Below are 19535 nucleotides of genomic sequence, written 5' to 3' on the forward strand. Positions count from 1 at the left end.
ACCCATCCTGAATGAGGTGGGTCACACTTTAACTGAAGTAGCCTCGCCAAAAGGTCCTACTTACAGTTGTTCCACACCCACAGGAATGGATTAAATTAAAGAACATGTCTTTCTGGGGTACAAACATCTTCAAACCACCACAGTTGTTATATCAGCTTTAGTAGTCTTACAAGCATTAGTAGTCTATCAGCATTAGTATTCCTGTAAGCGTTAGTTGTCCCATCCGGGTTGTAGTCCTATAGCTTTAGAATTCTTCTTGGTGTTAATTCTCCTGTCAGAGTTTATAGTTCTGTAGCATTAATAGTCCTGTCTGAGGTAGTATTCCCTGTTTGTGTTAGGAATACTATTAGTTTCAGTTATCCTGTGAAGTTCAGTTGTCCTTTCAATGTTAGTAGGCCAATTGAGTTAGTCCTACTGTCAGGGTTAATAGCTCTGTCAGGGGTAGTAGTCTTGTTAGGGTAAAGGAGACCTGCAGGGATAGTATTCCAGTTAGGATTAGTAATCCTGTCCGAGTTGGTAGTCCTGTCAGAGGTATTAGTTCTGTCAAGGAGAGTAGTACTATTAATATTTTAGTCCTGTCAGGTTTAGTAGTCATGTTAAGGGTAAAAGTCCTTCAAGTTAGTAGTCCTGTCGGACTTAATAAATCTGTAAGGATACTATTTATGTCAAGGATAGTAGTCCTGTCAGGTAAGTAGACCTGTCAGGGGTAATATTACTTTCAGGTGTAGTTGTCCTGTCAGGGTTAGTAGTCCTGAGAAGTTAGTAGTTCTGCCAATGTTTCAAGTCCTGTTAAAGTTAGTAGATCTGTCAGGGTAAGAAGGTCCATTAGGGTTAGTAGTCCTATTAGGGTATTAAATCTGACAGTGTTAATAGTTCTCTAAAGGATAGTAGTCCTATCAGAGTTAGAAGTTCTGTTAGGGGCAGTAGTCCTGTTAGTTTAGTAGTCTAATTAGGTTAGTAGTCCTATTAGGGAAATATTTCTGTCAGTAGTAGTAGTTTTGTCATGATGAGAGATATTGTAAATATTCATAAACTTGTTAGCTTGGTTAATAATCCTGACAAGTTTACTAGTTCTGTCTAGGGTAATAGCCCAGTCAGGTTTAGTGGTCCTGTCAGGAATAGTAGCCTTGTCAAGGTTTATCATCCTATCAAGCTTAGTAGTCTTTTCAGTGGAGTTAGACTTATCAAGGTTAGTAGTCCTGTCAGAGGAATTAATGTCATTAGGATTAATAGTTCTGTCAAGGGTATTAGTCCTGTCTGATTAGTAGTCATAGCAGGGTTAGTATTCCGGTTTTGTGTAGTATTCCTATTGTGTATAGTAGTACTGTCAGGTTAGCATTCCTGTCAAGGCTAGTTATTCTGTTGAGGATAATAGTTACATCAAGGGGTAATAAGATTGGAAATGTAAGTAGTCCTGTGGAGTTAGATTTATCAAGGTTAGTAGTCCTGTCATGGATAGTACTCCTGTCAGGGTTAGCAAACTTCTTTGGGGTAGTAGTTCTGTCATGTTTATAATCCTGTAAGGTACAGTGGTACTGTCAGAGATACTTACTTGTCACCGTTAGTGGTCTTGTCAAGGTAGTCATCCTTGGGGGTAGTAGTTATGCCTACCCTCAAAGATAGTAGTCCGTCAATGTAGCAGTCTTGTAGGGGTTAATTTCCCATGAGGAGAGTAGTTCTATAGGGCTGGCGGTATTGACAATGTTATAGTCCCTGTCATGGGTAGTAGTCCTGTCATGGTTAGTAGTCATATCAAGAGTAGCAATGCCATCATGGTTTATGGTTCTCTTAGCATTAGTACTCCTGTCAAGGATAGTTGTTCTGTAAGGTTAGTACTCCTGTCAGGACTTACCTGTTCTGTCAGGAGTAGTGGGTCTGTCAGAAGTACTAGTATTGCCAGTAGACTAATCCTCTCAGTATTAGTAGTTCTGTCAGTGTTAATATTCCCTCAAGTTTAGTAGGCCTGTCAGGGATAGTGTATCTGTCAGTGGTAGTATTCCTGTCATAATTCCTTGTCCTCTCAAGAGCAGCAGTCATGTCTCAAGAGTAGTAGTCTTGTCAGGGTTATTAGTCCTATTAGAGATGGTACTCCTGTAAGGGGTAGCATGCCTATCAAGATTATGAACTCTGTCAGAGCTAGTATTTTGGTCAATCATGTCAGATACGTAGTTCTTTCAGGGTTAATAATCCTCTCAGGGTTAATAGCACTGCCAGGGTTAGTCATCATGTGAGGCATAGAAATCCTGTCAAGGCTGGCAGTCCTGTTAGGGCTAGTAGTCCTGTTAGGGGTAGGGTCAGTAGTTCTGTCAGGTGTATTAGTCCTGGTCAGTTTAGTAGTCCTGGAAGGGTTTCTGTTTTAATCATGGGAGGTAGTCCTGTCAGGTAAGTATCCCATCAGGGTTAGTATTCTTGTCAGGGGTAGTAGTCCTGTTAGGAGTGGTAGTCCTATCAGTGTTAGTAGTCTTTTCAGAGGTAAGAGTCCTGTTAGGGGCAGGAATCTTGTCAGGTTAGGGTCTTGTCAGGGTAGGTGTCCTATCAGGATTGTCGGTGTAGTCATTCTTTAAGAGTTACTAGTCCTTTCAGGGATAGTAGTTCTGTCACATTTTCAGTCCTATCAGGATAAAAGTCTTGTCTGAGATAGTAGACATCTTGGGAGTACTGTTCCTGTCAGAGTTAGTAGTCATCATTATTAGTAGTCCTCTCATGATTAGTAGTACTGTCAGGGTTAGGAGTTCTGTCTTGTTAATAGTCCTGATAGGTTTGTAATCCTGTGGCATTTAGTAGGCTTGTCAGGGGCACTAGCACTGTGAGAGTTAGGACAGAAGTCTTACCAAGTTAGTAGTCCTCTTAGGGTTAGTATTCCTCTGAGGGATAGTAGTCCTGTTAGTGTTATTAGTCCAGTCAAGGTTAGTAGTTCTTCATGGTGACTACTCCTGTCAGCATTAGTACTCTTGTTCGGATTGGTACTCCTGTAAGGGAGTAAGTATGCCTTTAGAGTTAGTAATCATGTTAGCAGAAGTGTTCCTGTCAGGTTAGTAGTCCTGTCAGGGTTAGTAGTCCTGTCAGGGATAATAGTCTTGTCCTGTTAGGGATAGTAGTTCTGACAGGTTTGAACTGTTGGGGTGGGTAAGCCACATCAGGCATGGTATTCTTATCAGGTAGTAGCATTTCAGGTTTAGTAGTCCTGACAGGGATAGTACTTCTGTCAGGCATAGTAGTCTTGTCCATTTTAGTAGTCCTGTTTATGTTAGTAGTCTTGTCAGGATTAATAATCCTGTCAGGTGTAGTCAACCTATCAGGTTGTAATCCTGTCAATGTTAGTCATTCTGTTAAGATAAGTAGTCCTTTCAGGAGTATTTGTCATTTTGGTTTGTAGCCCTGACAGGGTTAGTATTCCTGTCAGGATAAGTAGTCCTCTCAGAGTTAATATTGTTGTCACAGTAGTAATCCATTCAGGAGTAGTAGTTTATTTAGTCTGTAGTAGCTGCACTGTCAATATTAGTAGTCCTGAAATATTTAGTACGTCTTTCGGGGTTAGTAGTCCTTTCAAGTGAGTAATCCTCTCAAGCTTGTTAGTCCTGTCAGAGTTACCAGTCCAGTCAGGTATAGTAGTCTTTTTAGGTGAGTAATCCTATCAGGTTAGTAATTCTATCAGCAGATAGTAGTCCTGCCACATTTGGAGTCCTGTCATATTAGTCTTGTCACAAGTTAGCTGTCCTGTCAGATTTAGCAGTCCTTTCAAGGTTAGTATTACTGGCAGGGGTAATATTCCTGTCAGTTTACTAGTCCTGTCATGTTATTAGCCCTCTCAGATATAATAGCAGTCCTATCAGGTTTAGTAATTTTGGCAGGGCTAATATTCCTTCCTGTCAGGATTAACAATGTTGTGAGGGTTAGTAGTCTGCCAGGTGCATTATTCTTGTTTGGGGTAGGAGTCCTATTAGGGGTATTATTCCTGTCAGTGGTAGTTGTCCTGTAGGAATATTGACCCATCATGCTTAGCAGTTCCATGAGGGCTATTAGTATTGTCAAGTTAGTAGTCCTTGCTTCTAAATATTACTGTAATGATAACTGGTCCTTTCACTTTTGTATTATGGTCAGGGTTAGTGGTCCTGTTAGGGGTAGATGTCCTCTCTGGCTTAGTAGTTCTGACAGGGCAGTAGTATTGTCAGGTTAGTGCTTTCAGGGGCAGTAGTTTTGTTAGGGGTAGTATTGCTGTAAATATTAGTAGTCCTGTAAGGGTTAGTAGTTGTCTCAGGGATAGTAGTCCTGTTGGGTTAGTAGTCTTTTAAGGGGGAATAATCCAGTCAGGGGTAATAGTCCTATCAGATTTAGTAGTTCTATTAGTGTTAGTAGTCCTATCAAAACTAGTAGTTTTTTCTTGGTTCATAGTTGTCTTATTGCTTTTGATACTCTTACAAGGGGTAGTACATCTGTAAGGGTTAGTAATCCTGACATATGTAGTATTTTGGTCATGCTACTAGTCCCACTAGGTATGTAGTCTGGTTAGGGCACAGTTCTGTCAGCATTAGTATTACTGTCAGTCGTTGTAGTCGTGATAGAGATAGTAGTCCTGTCAGGTTAGTAGTCCTGTGAATGTTAGTAGCCTTGCTGGGGGTAGTACTATTGGTGTGAGCACTACTGTCAATATTAGTACTTCTATCAAGGTTAGTAGCCCTGTCAGCAGTAATTCTTCTATCAGGTTGGTAGTTAAGTCATTGTTAGTAGTACTGTCAATGTTGGTATTCCTGAAAGGGTCAGTGTTTCTGTTAGGGTTGGTAGTTCTGCCAGGGATACTAGTTCTTTCAGATTAGTAGTCCTGTCAGGGGTAATAATCCCAGGGTTAATATTACTGTTATGGGTTGTATAACTATCAATTTTAGTAATCCTGCAGGTTAATATACCTGTCAGACTTAGTAACTCTGCCAGGGGTAATAGACCTGTCCAGGTTGTAGTCCTGTCAAACATAATAGTAATCTTGTCAAGTCAGTAGTCCAGTGAGTGACAGTAGACCTATGAGGAGTAGTAATCCTGTTTGGTTAGTAGCCCTATCAGGATTAGTCCTGACAGGTATAGTAGTCCTGTCAGGGATAGTAGACTTGTCAGGGGTGGTTTTCTTCTCAGTTACTGGTCCTGTCAGTTGTAATAATTCTGTAAGGTTAGTAGTCTTGTAGGGGTAGTTATCCTTTTGGGTTGTTAGACTTGTCATGGGAAGTAGTCCTGTCAGGGGGGATAGTCCTGTTTTGGGTATTCATCTTTACAAAGGTAGTGCTATTGATAGGGTTAGTAGTCCTATGAGGTATAGTTTTACTCTCAGGGATAGTAATCCTGACTGGGGTAGAAGTCCTGTCAAAGGTAGAAGTCCTGTGAGGTGTAGTAGTTAGGCAATATATATTAATCTATCCTGGTTGGTAGTCCTATCATGGTTAATTGTCCTACCAGGTTTATTAGTACAGTCAAAGATACTATTCCTGTTAAGAATAGTTGTTCTGTCAGTGGTAGTAGTCCTATAAATGTTAGTGTTTTTTTCAGAGTTTGTAGTACTGTATGGATAGAAGCAATTTCATATTAATAGGTTGACAAGCATAGTAGTCTTGTTAGATTAGTAGTCCCATCAAGGGTAGTAATGCTATGAGGGTTAGCAATCCTCTCAGGGTTAGTGCTCTTGTCAGGGGTAGTAGTCCTGTCAGGGTTAGTAATCCTATTACTGAACTAGTTCTATCAGGTATAGTAATTCTGCCAGTATTACTAGTGCTGACAGGGTTTATATTTCTGACATGGTTCGTAATCCTACCAGGGGTTGTAGTCTGTCCCATTAGTAGTCTTGTCTGTTTACTAAATCTGTTAGGTTTAGTAGTAGTGTCAGGGGTAGTAGTACTTTAGGAGTAGCAGTACTGTCAGGGATAAGAGTTATGTCACATTTAGGAGTACTGTCAGGGTTAGTAGTCCTTTTAGTGGCAGTGTTCTTCTCAGGGGCAGTGTTCTTATCAGGTTAGTATTCCTGTGGGTATGGCAATCAATGCACACTTAGTAGCCCAGTCAGAGTTAATAGTCCTGTCAGGGTTAATAGCCATGTCAGGGATAGTAATTTCATCAAGGGTAGGAGTCCTGTGAGGTTTGTAGCTCTTTAGTAATATGGTCATTTCAGTCATATTAGACCTGGGCAGGTATATTAGTCCTATCAGAGGTGGTAATCCTGAGAGGGTTTGTATTTCTCACACAGTTAGTAATTTTCTCATGGACAATATTTCTGTCAAAGTTAGTCATCCTTTCAGAGTTAGGAGATGATCAGGGGTAAAGTTTAGTCAGGGTTTGTAGTTCTCTGTCAGGGGTAGTAATCCTACCAAGGTTAGTAATCCTCTCAGGGTAGTAGTCCTGTCAGGGTAATAGTATCATTAGAGGTAGCTGTACTGTTTGGAGGTCCTTCCAAGTTGAATCATGTAAGGTATGCGGTCCTGACATGTTTAATAATCTTGTTACTATTAGAAGTCCTTTCAGAGGTAGTATTGCTGTTAGATAAGTAATCTAGTCAGGGTAAGTATATCCTATTTAGGATAGTAGTCCTGTCAGGGTTTGTAATCTGATAGATTTAGTAGTCTTCTCTGGTGTAGGATTCTGGTTTGTGTTAGAAACAGTATTAGCTTTAGTTGTCCTTTTGGTGTTAGCAGCCCAGTTAGCGTTAATAGTCCTATAAGGGTTAATATTCTAGTAAATGTAGTAGGCCTGTCAGGGGATAGTAGCCCTATTAGGTTTAGTATTCCTGTTAATGTTAGTAGTCCTGATAGGTTAGTACATTTGTGAGGTTTTGTTGTCCTGGCAAGGGTAGTACTCCTTCAGCATAGTCTCATAAAGTGTAAAAGTCCTTTCAAAGTTAATAGTCCTATCAGATGTAGTAGTCTCATAATGGTTTGTAGTCTTGTTAGCATTAGTTGTCCTGAAAGATTAGTAGTCCTGTCTGGGATAGTAGACATGTCAAGTTGGTTGTCCTGTCAGATTAGTAGTATTGACAGGGTTAGTAGTCATTTTAGTAGTGGTAGTCCTATCAGGGAAAATAGTTCTGTCATGATATTAATCTTGTCAACTGCAGTAGTCCTGTCATGGTTAGTTGTCCTCTTAGGGGTCATAGTCCTGTTAGGTTACTGTACCTGTCAGGGTTATTAGATTTGTTAGAAATACTAGTCTTGTCAGAGTTAGTCATACTCTCAGTGGTAGTAATCCCACCATATTTGTGGTTTTTGTCAGCATTAGTCCTATAAGGGTTAGTAGCCCACTCAGGGATATTAGTCTTGCAGGTTAGTAGCTCTTTCAGGCTTAGTAGTTCTGTCAGGGTTAGCAGTCGCATCAGGAGAAATAGCCCTGTCAATGGTAGTAGTCCTGTCAGAATTAATTTTATTATCAGATTAGTAGTTACGTCAGCATTAATGGTCCTTCTAGTGGTAGTAGTTCCACTTACTTTCCAGTCTGAGTTAGCAGTCTTATCAGGGGTAGTAGTCTTGTCATGTTAGTAGTGTCAAAAGGCAAATGAGAGTTGAGTTTACAGATTACAACATTTTATTTGGTACACCAGAAGTTTAGCTGCAGCATGGAAGCTTGATCGTGTGTTAAAAAGGAAGTAGCTTCCATCTTCTAGGCAAATACTTTTTTTTTTTTAAGATTTATTTTTTAATTTATTTCTCTCCCCCCTCCCCACCCCTGCCAAGTTGTCTGCTCTCTGTGTCCATTTGCTGTGTGTTCTTCTGCATCTGCTTGTATTCTTGTCAGCGGCACCTGGAATCTGTGTCTCGTTTTGTTGCATCATCTTGCTGTGTCAGCTCTCCGTGTGTGTAGTGCCACTCCTGGGCATGCTGCACTTCTTTCACACAGGGCAGCTCTCCTTGCAGGGCACACTCCTTGTGCATGGGGATCCCGTATGTGGGGGACACGGTACTCCTTGTACGCATCAGCACTGTGTGTGGGCCAGCTCATCACATGGGTCAGGGGGACCTGGGTTTGAACCTTGGACCTCCCATGTGGTAGGCAGATGCCCTATCCATTGGGCCAAATCCGCTTCCCAAAGCAAATAATTTTTATAGCAACAAAAAGGAATTTCATTTGATTCCTACTGATTGGACAGGGTTTTGTCCATATTCTAGGGATGGGTTTAGGGCAGATGGGCTTTGATTTTGTACTGGGTCAAATATAATGAGTGGTGAGGAGAAACTTGATTGGCTATCTGGGTCAGTTGCCTTGGTGGAGATTTCTTTTTCTTTTCTTTTTTTTTAGGAGGTACCAGGGATTGAACCCAGGACCTCATACATGAGAAGCAGTTATTCAACCACCAAACTGCTATATCTGCTCCCCAGTGAGAGTTGGTTTGTTTGTTTTTAGAAGGTACTGGGGCTTGAACAGGACCTTGTGCATGGGAAGCAAGCACTCAACCACTTGAGCTACATCCTTGGTGGGATTTCAAAATGTCAAGAGATGTTAAAAGGAAACTCAGAGGGAGTTCAAAGAAGAAGTAGGGCACAGTGGTTTTTTTTTTCGACCTGGGGACATCTAGGACTTTCAATATATAATTTTATCAGCAGTCTGTCAAGTAAGTTGTCCTGTCATGGGAAATTGTCCTGTCAATGGTATTCCTTTCAGCATTAGAAGTACTGTCAGAAGTAGTAGACCTGTCCATTTCGTCCTCCTTTAAGGGGTTTTAGTTTTGTCAACATTACTATACTGTCAGAGGTAGTTGTCCTATTAGAGTTAGTAATCTTCCCAGGGTAGAAATTCTGTCAAGGGTAGTCCTGTCGGGCATAATAATTTTGTCAGATGAAGTAGTCTATAATGGTCAGTTGTCCAGTCAGAGTTAATAGCCCTGTCAGTTTTAGTAGTACTGTGTAGGGTATTAGATACTAGGTAATGTTAGTAGTCCTGTCAATATTAGTAGTTTGGTCAGAGTTACTAGTACTGTCAAGGGTCATTTCATGGCAGTAGTCTTGACAGTGTTAGTAGTCCTGTCAGGGGTAGTTATCCTGTTAGGTGAGTAGTCCTATCTTGGGTATTCATTCTGTCAGGGGTAGTAGTCCTTTAGATTAGTAGCGGTAACAGAATTAGTAGTCCTATCAGGGTAAGTAGTCAGGTCAGGAGTTGATGTCCCATTGTAGTATGTGGTTTTGCCAGCATTAATAATCCTGTCAGGGTTGCTATCCAGTCAGGGGTAGCAGTCCTGTCAGCATAAGTAATCCTATCAGGGTTAGTAGTCCTGTCAGGGATAGTAGGCCTGTCAGGTTTTTCACTAGTCCAATAATGGTAATATTGCTTTCAGAAGTAGTGGTTGTGTCAGTGTTAGTAGTTCTGTCGAGTTTAGTTGTCCTGTCAAGGTAGTAGCCCTATCAGGGATAGTAGTCCTCTCATGGTTAGTAGTCCTCTCTGGGTAGTAGTACTTTAAGGGTAGAAGTCCTAGGTAGTAGCCCAGTCCAGTGTGGTAGTGCTATAGGATTAGTAGTCCTGCCAGGAATTGTAGTCATGGTCAGGGGTAGTAGTCCTGTCATGGGTAGTCATTTTTTTAGGGGTAGTAGTCATATAGTAATTAGTAATCTTCTCAGGTTTATACTCCTGCCAGGGACAGTAGTTATATAAATGTTACTTGCACCGCTATGGTTAGTAGTCCTGTCAGATGTAGTAGTCCTATAAGGGATAGTATTCCTGTTGGGGGTAGAAGTTCTGTCAAGGGTAATATTTCAGTCATTGGTTAATAGTTCTGGCAGGTTAATTGTCTTCTCAGGGTATTAGTCCTGTCAGGGTAATAGCCTTTCAGGGGTAGTTGTCCTGTTGTGCTTAAAAATCCTGTCAGATTGTAGTCATGGAGTAGAAGTCCTACAGGGTTAGTTGTCATTTCAGTTTTCATAGTCAGAAAAGTATTCCTCTAAGATTAGTAGTCTCATTAGGGTATGTAGTACTGCTTGGGGTAGTAGTTCCACTAGGTTTGTGCCTTGTAGCTTTAGTAGTCCTGTCTGGAATAGTATTCCAGTTTGTGTTAGGAGTACCATTAGTTTTAGTAGTCCTGTGAGGCTTTGTTGTCATTTCATTTTTAGTAGTTCTGTTTGGGTTGATAATCCTGTCAGTGTTGGTGGTCTTGATAAGGTCGTAGGCTTGTCAGGGGTAATAGTCCTGAAAGTTTAGGGAATCATACTGTTTGGTTAGCAGCCTTGTGAGGTTTAGTTTTTCCACCAGGGGTAATACTCCTAATGGGGTAGTTAACCTGTTAGGTAAGTAGTCATGTCATAGGAAGTAGTCTTGTCAGCATTAGTTGTCTTGTCAGGGTTAGTAATCCCATCAGAGGTAGGAATCTTTCTAGGTATAGAAGTCCTGTCGGGGGTGCAAGTTCCATCATGGTTTGTAGTCTTGTCAGCATTAATATTCCTGTTAGGATTAGACTTCCAATCAGTGTTAGTAGTTGTCAAGTTAATTATCTTATCAGATTAGTGGTCTTGTCAGGGTTAATAGTCATTTTAGGAGTATTTGTCCTCAGATTGAGTAGTCCTGTCAGGGTTAGTAATTTTGTCATTTTAGTAGTAATGTTAGAGGTAGTAGTCCTGTTAGGTTAGTAGTCCTGTCAGATGTAGTAGTGTTGTCATAGTTAGTTGTCCTCTCAGTGGTAGTAGTCCTATCAGCGATAATAGTCTTATCATAGTTTATGGCTTTGTGAATATTAGTCCTGTCAGAGTTAGTAGTCCTGATAGGTTAGTAGTCATATAAGGATTAATCATTCTGTCAGTGGTAGTAGTCTAGTAAGGGTTAGTAGTCATGTCAGGGTATTAGTTCTGATTGGGTAGTTCTCCTGTTTGATGAGTAGTCATGCCATGGGAAGTAGTCCTATCAGGAACAGTAGTCCTGTCTCAGGTATTCATTCTTTCAAGGGTAGTATCCCTTTAGATGAGTACCGGTGATAGGATTCGTAGTCCTATCAGGAGTAGTAGTCTTGTCAGGGTAAGTAGTTTGGTCAAGAGTTGATGACAGGAAACAGATTTGGCTCAATGGATAGGGCGTCCGCCTACCACATGGGAGGTCTGCGGTTCAAACCCCAGGCCTCCTTGACCTGTGTGGAGCTGGCTCATGCTCAGTGCTGATGCGCACAAGGAGTGCCGTGCCACGCAGGGGTGTCCCCCGCGTAGGGGAGCCCCACGCGCAAGGAGTGCGCCCCATAAGGAGAGCCGCCCAGCACGAAAGAAAGTACAGCCTGCCCAGGAATGGTGCCGCACACACAGAGACCTGACACAACAAGATGATGCAACAAAAAGAAACACAGATTAAGGGTGCCACTGATAAGGATAGAAGTGGTTGCAGAAGAACACACAGTGAATGGACACAGAGAGCAGACAACTGTGAGGGGGGTGGGAAGGGGAAAGAAATAAATAAAAATAAATAAATCTTTTTTTTTATAAAAGAGTTGATTTCCCTTTCCCATTACGGTATATGGTTTTGTCAGCATTAGCAGTCTTCTTCCTCTTCTTCTTTTTTTTTTTTATAAAGATTTATTTTATTTATTTTTCTCCCCTTCCCCCGCTGTGTGTTCTTTGTCTGCTTCTGTTGTTGTCAGCGGCACGGGAATCTGTGTTTCTTTTTGTTGCATCATCTTGTTGTGTCAGCTCTCCATGTGTGCGGCACCATTCCTGGGCAGGCTGAACTTTCTTTTGCGCTGGGCGGCTCTCCTTACGGGGCGCACTCCTTGCGCATGGGGCTCCCCTACACGGGGGACACCCCTGCATGGCAGGGCACTCCTTGTGCGCATCAGCACTGAGTATGAGCCGGCTCCACGCAGGTCAAGGAGGCCTGGGGTTTGAACCGCAGACCTCCCATGTGGTAGGCAGATGCCCTAACCACTGAGCCAAGTCCGCTTCCCAGCATAAGCAGTCTTGTCAGGGGTTATAATACTGTCAGGAATAGAAATACTGTCAGCATAAGTAGTCCTTGTCAGAGGTAGTAGTCCAGTCAGGGATAGGAGACCTGTTAGGTTTGGTAGGCCTATAAGGGGTAATATTCCTGTCAGAGGTAGTAGTTCTATTAGTGCTAATAGTTCCGTCAAATTTAGTCATCCTGTCAAGGTAGTAGCCCTGCCAAGGGTAGTAGTCCTCTCATAGTCAGCACTCCTGTCTGGGTAGTAGTCCTTTTACAGTAGTAGTCTTGCTATGAATAGTAGCCCAGTCCAGTGTGGTATACTATAGAACTAGTAGTCTTGTCATTTGTAGTAGTCCTGTCAGGGCTAGTAAGTAGTCTTGTCATGGGTAGTCATTTTTTAGGGGTGTTATTCATATAATAGTTTATTATTCCTTTCAGCTTTATACTCCGGCCAGGGACAATGGACCTGTTAGTAGTCCTGTTATGGTTAGTAGTCCTATCAGGTTTAGTATTCCTGTCATGAGTAATAGTCCTATCAGTGTTAGTGGTACTGTCAGGGGTAGAAGTCCTCTCAGGATTAGGAGCACTGCTAGGGGTAGTACTCTGTAGGGTTTTTGGCCCTGTCAGAGTTTTTAATCCTCTCTGTTTAGTAGTCCTGTAAGGGGTAATACTCTTCTCAGGGTCAATAGTCCTCTTAGGGGTAGTAGTCATGTGACCTTAGCAGTCCTTTCAAGTTTAGTAGACCTGTCAGTATTAGTAGTTCTGTCAGGATAATAGTTCTTTCAGGGGTAATAGTCCTGTCAGTTTAGTAGTCTTGCTATTAGTAGCAAGACTTCCAGGAGCAATAATACTGGCCAATTAGAAGTCATGTCTGGGTTACTATTCCTCTAAAGGGAAGTAGTCCTGTCATAGGGAGTAGTCTTGTGTGGTTTACTTGTCAGGAGTAGTAGTACTTTTGGGTTGGTAGTCCTGACAGGGGTAGGGTAGTAGTCCTGTCAGGGTGAGTAGTGTGGCCAGGGGTTGAAGTTCCATCATGGTATGTGGTTTTGTCAGTCTTAGTAGTCCTTGTCAAGAATAGGTGTTCTGTCAGTCATAGCAGACCTCTTAGATTTAGTAGTCCTGTAAGAGTGGTATTCCTGTCAGGATTAGTGGTTGTGTCAACGTAAGTAGTTCTGTAAGTTTAGTCATCCTGATAGTAGTCCTTCAGAAGTAGAAGTCCTCTCATAGTTAGTAGGCCCATCGGGGTAGCAGTCTTTAAAGGTAGTGGTGCTATCACTCATAACAGTCCTGTCAGGGATAATAGTCCTGTTAGCAGTAGTACTTCTGTAAGTGTAGTAAGTCTGTCAGGGATAATCATTCTTTTAGAATAATAGTCATAAAGTAGTTTATAGACCTTTCAGGTTTGTGCTCCTGTCAGGGACAGTAGTCCTGTAAGAAATAATAGTTCTGTTGGGTTAGTAGTCCCCTTAAGCTTAGTAGTCCTATTAGGGTTATTGTCCTATCAGATATAGTAGGCCAGTCAGAATATTTTTCCTGCCGGTGGTAGTTGTCCTGTTAGTGTTTATTAGCACAGCCAGCATTAGTACTTCTGTCAGGGGTAAAAGTACTATCCAGGCACTAGTCCTGTCAGGGTTAGTATTGCTCTTAGGGGTAGTAGTCCTGTCAGGCTTAATAGTCCTGTAACTTTTACTAGTCCTGTCAGGTATAATATACTGTCATATATAGTTCTATAAGGAATAGTAGTCTTGCTAGTGTTAGTAGTAATTTCAGGTGTAGTAGTCCTGTCAGAGGCAGCAGATTTGTGAGGTTTAGGAGATGTATTAATCAGCCAAAAGGGTCCTGATGCAAAATACCAGAGATCTGTTGGTTTTTATAAAGGGTATTTATTTGGGGTAGAAGTTTACAGTTACCAGGCTGTAAAGCATAAATTACTTCCCTCACCAAACTCTGTTGCAACGTGATGGAGCAAGATGGCTGTCAATGTCTGCCAGGGTTCAGGATTCCTCTCTCCCTGGGGCTCGTTTCTCTCCTGGCTCAGCTGCTCTGCTCCCTCCACATGGCCAGTTTTAGACTATCAGGAGAATGACACGTCTCTCTTCCCAGAGACTTTGCTGTGCCTAATTGAGCCTTCTCTCCTTCCTCACATACCTGCTTTTCTATGTGTTTACTTCCCAGGCTCCAGGATTAAAACTCCAACTAACTCCTCTGCCATGTAGTTTTCTCCATGAGTCTCTGCCCACCAAGGCAGCAGGGACTCAACATCCTACTGATGTGGCCCAATCAAAACCTTAATCATAATTTAACCAAGGAAGAGTCAAACCTCTGAATCCAAAACAATCTAATGTACCCAGAGGAAAAGACCAATTTATAAACATAATCCAATATCTATTTTTTGGAATTCATAAATAATACCAAACTGCTACAGGAGATATAGTACTGTCAGGGATTGCAGTCTTTCATGTTGAGTAGTCCTGCCAGTGGTAGCAGTCCTGCAAGTGTTAGTGGACCAGACATGTGTCCTCTTAGGTTAGTAATCTGCCAGAGTTAGTTGTTTTTTCAATGTTATTAGTCCTCTCAGGTTAGTAGTCCTGTAAGGGTTAATAGCCGTGTCGGCTTATTAGCCTTGTCAATATGAGTAGTCTTGTCAGGGTTGGTAGCCCTACTGTTGGGAATAGTAGGCCAGGTAGGGACAGAAATCCTATTAGCACTAGTGGCCCTGTCAGGTTAATAGCCCTGTCATTGGTCGTAGTCCTATGAACTTTAGTGTTGTCAGGGAAAGAAGTCCTTTCAGGGTTAGGAGTAGGGTCAGAAGTAGTAGTCATGTCAGAATTAGTGTTTCTTTCAAGGGCAGTACTCCTGTTTAGGGTTAGTAGTCCTGTCAGGGATATTTGTCCTCTCAGTTAGCTATGTCAGGGTCAATAATCTTTCAGGGGTGATAGCTGCTTCAGCTTATTAGTTCTGTCAAGGTTAGCAGAACTGACAGTGTTAATATTCCTGTTATCAGTGCTCTCAGTAGTAGTAGTCCTGTCGGTTTAGTAAGCTTTCTAGGCATAGCATGCCTGTCAGGGTTAATAACTGTCAGGTTAGTAGTCCTCTCAGGGTAGTCATACTGTCAGGTGAGTAAGTAAGATTGTCGGAGGTAATTATTCTTGGGAAGCAGTACCGTCAAGGGGACTTGTCCTGTCATGAGTATTTATCCTGTCAGGGTTAGCAGTCCTTTAGGGTTAGTAGTCCTGGCAGGCATAGTAGTCCTGTCATTGGTGGTAGTTCTGTCAGGGGTTAATAGTACTATCAGGTTAGTAATCATGTCAGGGAAGTTATCCTGTTAAGAGTCCTGTCATGGGAACTAGTCCTCTCAGGGATATAATTACTGTAAGATTAGTAGTTCTGTCAAGATTAGTGTCCTGACAGGTATATTAGTCTTGTCAGGGGTAGTAATTCTGTGAATGTAGTAGTTCTGTAAGGTTTAGTAGTCCTGTCATGGGTAGTAGTCCTGTGAGAGATAGCGGTCCTTTCAGGGTTAGTAGTCTTATCATGGGCAGTATACTGTCAGGGTTAGAAGTGCAGTCAAGGAAGTAGTTCTATCAGGTTTACAGTCCTGTCAGTTATTAGTTTGTTAGGGTTTGTAGTCCTTAGCTTTATTAGTCAACTTTGGAATAGTATTACTCTTTGTATTGGGAGTACTATTAGGTTTAGTATTTATGTAAGTTATAGTTTTCCTTTAATGGTGAGTAGTTCTGTTAGGTTTAGTAATCCTGTTAGATAGTGGTTATTTCAGGGGTATTAGTCTGTCAGAGGTAGAAGTCCTGTTGTGATTAGGAGTCCTATCAGCATTAACGTTCCTGTTAGGGTTAGAAGTCCTGTCAAGTTAACAGTCCTCCAGATTAGTAACTATTTTAGTTTTCTAGGCTTTTGAAAATAGATACCATGAAATGAGTTGGCTTTAAACAATGGGAATTTATCGTTTACAGTTTGTCGCTAACAAAATGTCCAAATCAAGGCATCATCAAGGCAATGTTTTCTTCCCGAAAACCAGCTGCTGGCGATCCTTGGCTCCCCTGCCATATTGCAAGGCACATAGCGACATCTGCTGGTCTCTTTCTTCTCTTCAGTGTTGCTTTCAGCTACTTGCTTCCATGGTTTCTCCACCTCCCCCGCCCCTCCAGATTCATTCCACTTATGAAGGACTCCAGTAAGAGACTTAGGACCCATCTTGATGAGTGGGTCACACCTTAACTGAAGTAGCTTCATCAAAAGTTCCTACTTACTTTGGGTCTACCATACAGGAATAGATTAAATTTAAGATTATGTCTTTTTGGGGTACATAAAACTTCAAAGCAGCACAGTAGTCTTGTCATGGGTAGCAGTCCCATCATAGTTTGGGATTTTGTATCATTTATAATTTTGTAATGATTAGTAGCCCTGTTAGATTTAGTAGATCTATCAAGTTATTAGTCCTGGCAGGTAATTAGTCCTAGCAGGGTTAGTAGTCATTTTAGAGACTGTAGTCCTGTCGGGTTAGTTGCGCTGTCAGGATTAATATTGCTGTAAGGGGTAGTAGTCCTCTCAGGCTAGTAGTACAGTCAAGGTTAGTAATCCTGTCAGGGTTAGTAGACCTGTCAGATAGTAATCCAGTGACGTTTACTTGCCCTCTCAGGAGTAGTAGTCCTGTCCATGAAGTAGTTTCGTGATGGTTTGTGGTTTTACCAGCGTTAACAGTCCTGTCAGGATTTCAGTCTTTTGAAAATTAAGTCTGATAGCATTAGTAGTTCCAGTAAAAAGATTTATTGGGAAATGGGGGCAAAGAACAGAGTTTGCTGAGAAATAGGAGAGAAGTATGAAAATATGCACTGAGATTTGGTATGGGATCCTCTAGGCAGAGAGAGCAAGTTTTAGCTTGTGTGGTCACCTTTCAAGCTATTAATTATTCCTCCCCTTGCTAATGCTAAGGGGAGGGGCCCAGCTGTTATTGCCTACCCTACCAATGGTGGGGGCCAATGGTGAGGGCTGTTTGGAATATCTGGGGCCTCCCCTTGATACCTCAAGGTCAAGCTCTTGGTGGGGTCTTGCAGCCATCTTGTCTGTCAGCCATATTGTGGCTCGTCTTCTCCTTGTTTCCCTGTACTACCCTGGCTCAATTCCCCCCTCAGAGAGTTCATGCTCTTATTCTTAAGGGGGTGCTGAGGGGCAGTGGTCCTTCTTCTGTAGTCCTTCCTGCTGTTTAGAGCAGAAGTTCCTGCCTGACAGGGTGTAAACCTCTCTGGCTATTCTACTGAGGTTGAGGAAAGACAGGTTTGGCACCCTGGTTGGAAATGGATGAAATCCTCACATGACTAATAAGGCATTGATTCTGAAAGAAATACACTTAATTAAAATTTTGAAGCTACGTGGTCCTATTAAAAGGATAAAGAAGATGGTAGTACTGGGCCCAAGAAAGGAGCCATCCGTGAAATACTGGACCATGAGAGTGAGAAAGGTCAGGTTGCCTTTGGAGGCTGCATCCTCCCAAAGTTGATGGAAAACAGCATTCTCCCTTGAGTTCTTTTATGCTGTTAACTCTAGGGAGAGACTGTGGTAGGCCTGCTGGGTTGGGATAAACTGCCAACCCCAGTTCCCATGGTGGTGGTTATACCTAAGACAGCTGGGAGAGGTATGAGGAGAGGCACTGCCCTAGACATAAACTCACAAAGACAGTATAGGCAACAACAAGACAAGCATATGGCAAGCAAAATGAAGACAACACTTAAGAGAGACATTCTCTTGTCTTATAGGCACATTCATTAATTACTTAGAAAATGCATTAAATTTACCAGGATTTTAACATGTTCAATATCCCTCTACATATCATCTAGAAGAGATATTATCATAATCATCAGGCATATAGGTACAATTCTTAATATTAATCAACACAAGTTCCTCTTTGAGCTGCAGTTAATAGATCTAAGCTCCAGGTTTGCAATACCTTATATGTTATCTCTCCATGGGAGCAGGCCATAATGCCAACTGTGTTTAAGTTCTACTTAACACTCCGGTAATCATTGCTCCACATGGTGTGTCCTTCACACAGGCAGCATGCTGCAACACCGTTGACCCTAGAGAGAAGCTAGAAGGTAGGCTCCAGTGTTTCACTGGCCTGGTGCATACTGCCCTTTGGTGCTATGAAACAAAGCCAGTCTGGAGGCAATGTCCATTGTACATCTGGCCGTATCGAGCCATTGTTGGCTGCTGCAGGAGTTTGAAACTGTACCTCCAGTCACTTCAGGAGCATGTTCAGAGATGTAGATACTTTTTATTGTTTTAGGGGCAGGACCAACCTAGCCAATAACTCAAATGAAGAGATACCATGCAGGCTATTTGGGTCTGGGTTGAACTCAAAAGAGAATTTGACTATACAGAAGTCTATCTCTTAATCTTTATACACTTTCTAAACACTTCCAATGCAATGTGTAACATATCAAATGAACTTAACTTTTAGTGCTTTCCTTTTACTTCTACACCTTTACCATTAAGACATTAATTAACAGGCATTTTACTTTAGCAGTTCAGAAAAAACTACTTTCTCGATTATTTTTATGAAAACTGAAGATTCCCAATGGAATCAAGATTGTCTTTCCTTACTGCTGCGAGCTTCTTCCCTTTGGGCCCCACTTTGGGTGCCAGTTGCTGAGATCAGCTCAGTGATAGGTTGGCTTGAAGGGAAGGCAATGCAGAACTTACAGAAAAAAAGGACAGAAAGAGACACACACAAGAGAGATAAAGATGGGACCAGGGGACTCACAGTTCCTGGAAATGAGAGCCTCGACCCTAGTTTCCACCTCGTATTTATTGGAAACTACCAAGAAGCTGTTTGCTATCAGTACTGCAACATCATCTGCAATAATAGGGAACAATTGCCATATCTATAATACAACAGGTGTAATATTTACAATAAAGAACAGGTAAACCAGTGTCCTACAACACCTTACCATCACTTTAACATGCAGGTTGAGGTGGTCTCTGACATGTTTCCCTGTTATGAAGTTACTTTTTGTTATTAATATCAATTTAGGTTTCTAATTACTAATAGCTTCCTAGAATTAGCCATTCAAATGCTTCAATTTAGAAGATGCTTTTATAAAACTCCTTATAATTAATCATAATCACATAGACTATTACTTTACCTTTAAATAAGCTTATTAAGTTACAATTAGCAACCAATGAAATTGACTTTATCCATTTAAGAGAGGACAGATCTACATTTCCTCCTTTAACTTAATTTCATTAGACATGAACTTACAATTTCGTCATCTTAAAGATATAATACACATAATGTTAATTTATTTAATTGGTACCCTATAAACTTAGGAAGATCACACCGAAGCTAAATAAAATTGAAACCATTGTAGTTCATGCCAGGAATATTCTTTTTTCCTTCCTTTACAGGAAACCTCTTTTCTTTAATAAAATTCTAAAACTGTGAATAATCTTAAAAGCATACTGACTGCTGGGTTCTGGACTATATTATAATTGTTTCATTTGTTTTAATCATAATTTAGAAAAGACCTTTCCATAGCTTTCAAGGACTTTTCCTTTACTTGCTGACAATTGGACTATTAACCACCCTTATTTTAAGGCTGGTAAAAGGTTTAAATTCAGGAATTACAGGGCAAATTGATTCTTTTTCTTTT

General features: G+C 41.4%; 1 protein-coding gene across 2 annotated transcripts in view; it reads left to right on the top strand.

Annotated features, from left to right (window-relative positions):
• MYT1 (myelin transcription factor 1) overlaps positions 1–19535 on the top strand; it is a 91529-nt gene that overhangs the window by 58005 nt on the left and 13989 nt on the right. The window lies entirely within an intron of this gene.

The sequence above is a fragment of the Dasypus novemcinctus genome, chromosome 24 (assembly GCF_030445035.2).
Source record: "Dasypus novemcinctus isolate mDasNov1 chromosome 24, mDasNov1.1.hap2, whole genome shotgun sequence".
Classification (NCBI taxonomy): Eukaryota; Metazoa; Chordata; class Mammalia; order Cingulata; family Dasypodidae; genus Dasypus; species Dasypus novemcinctus.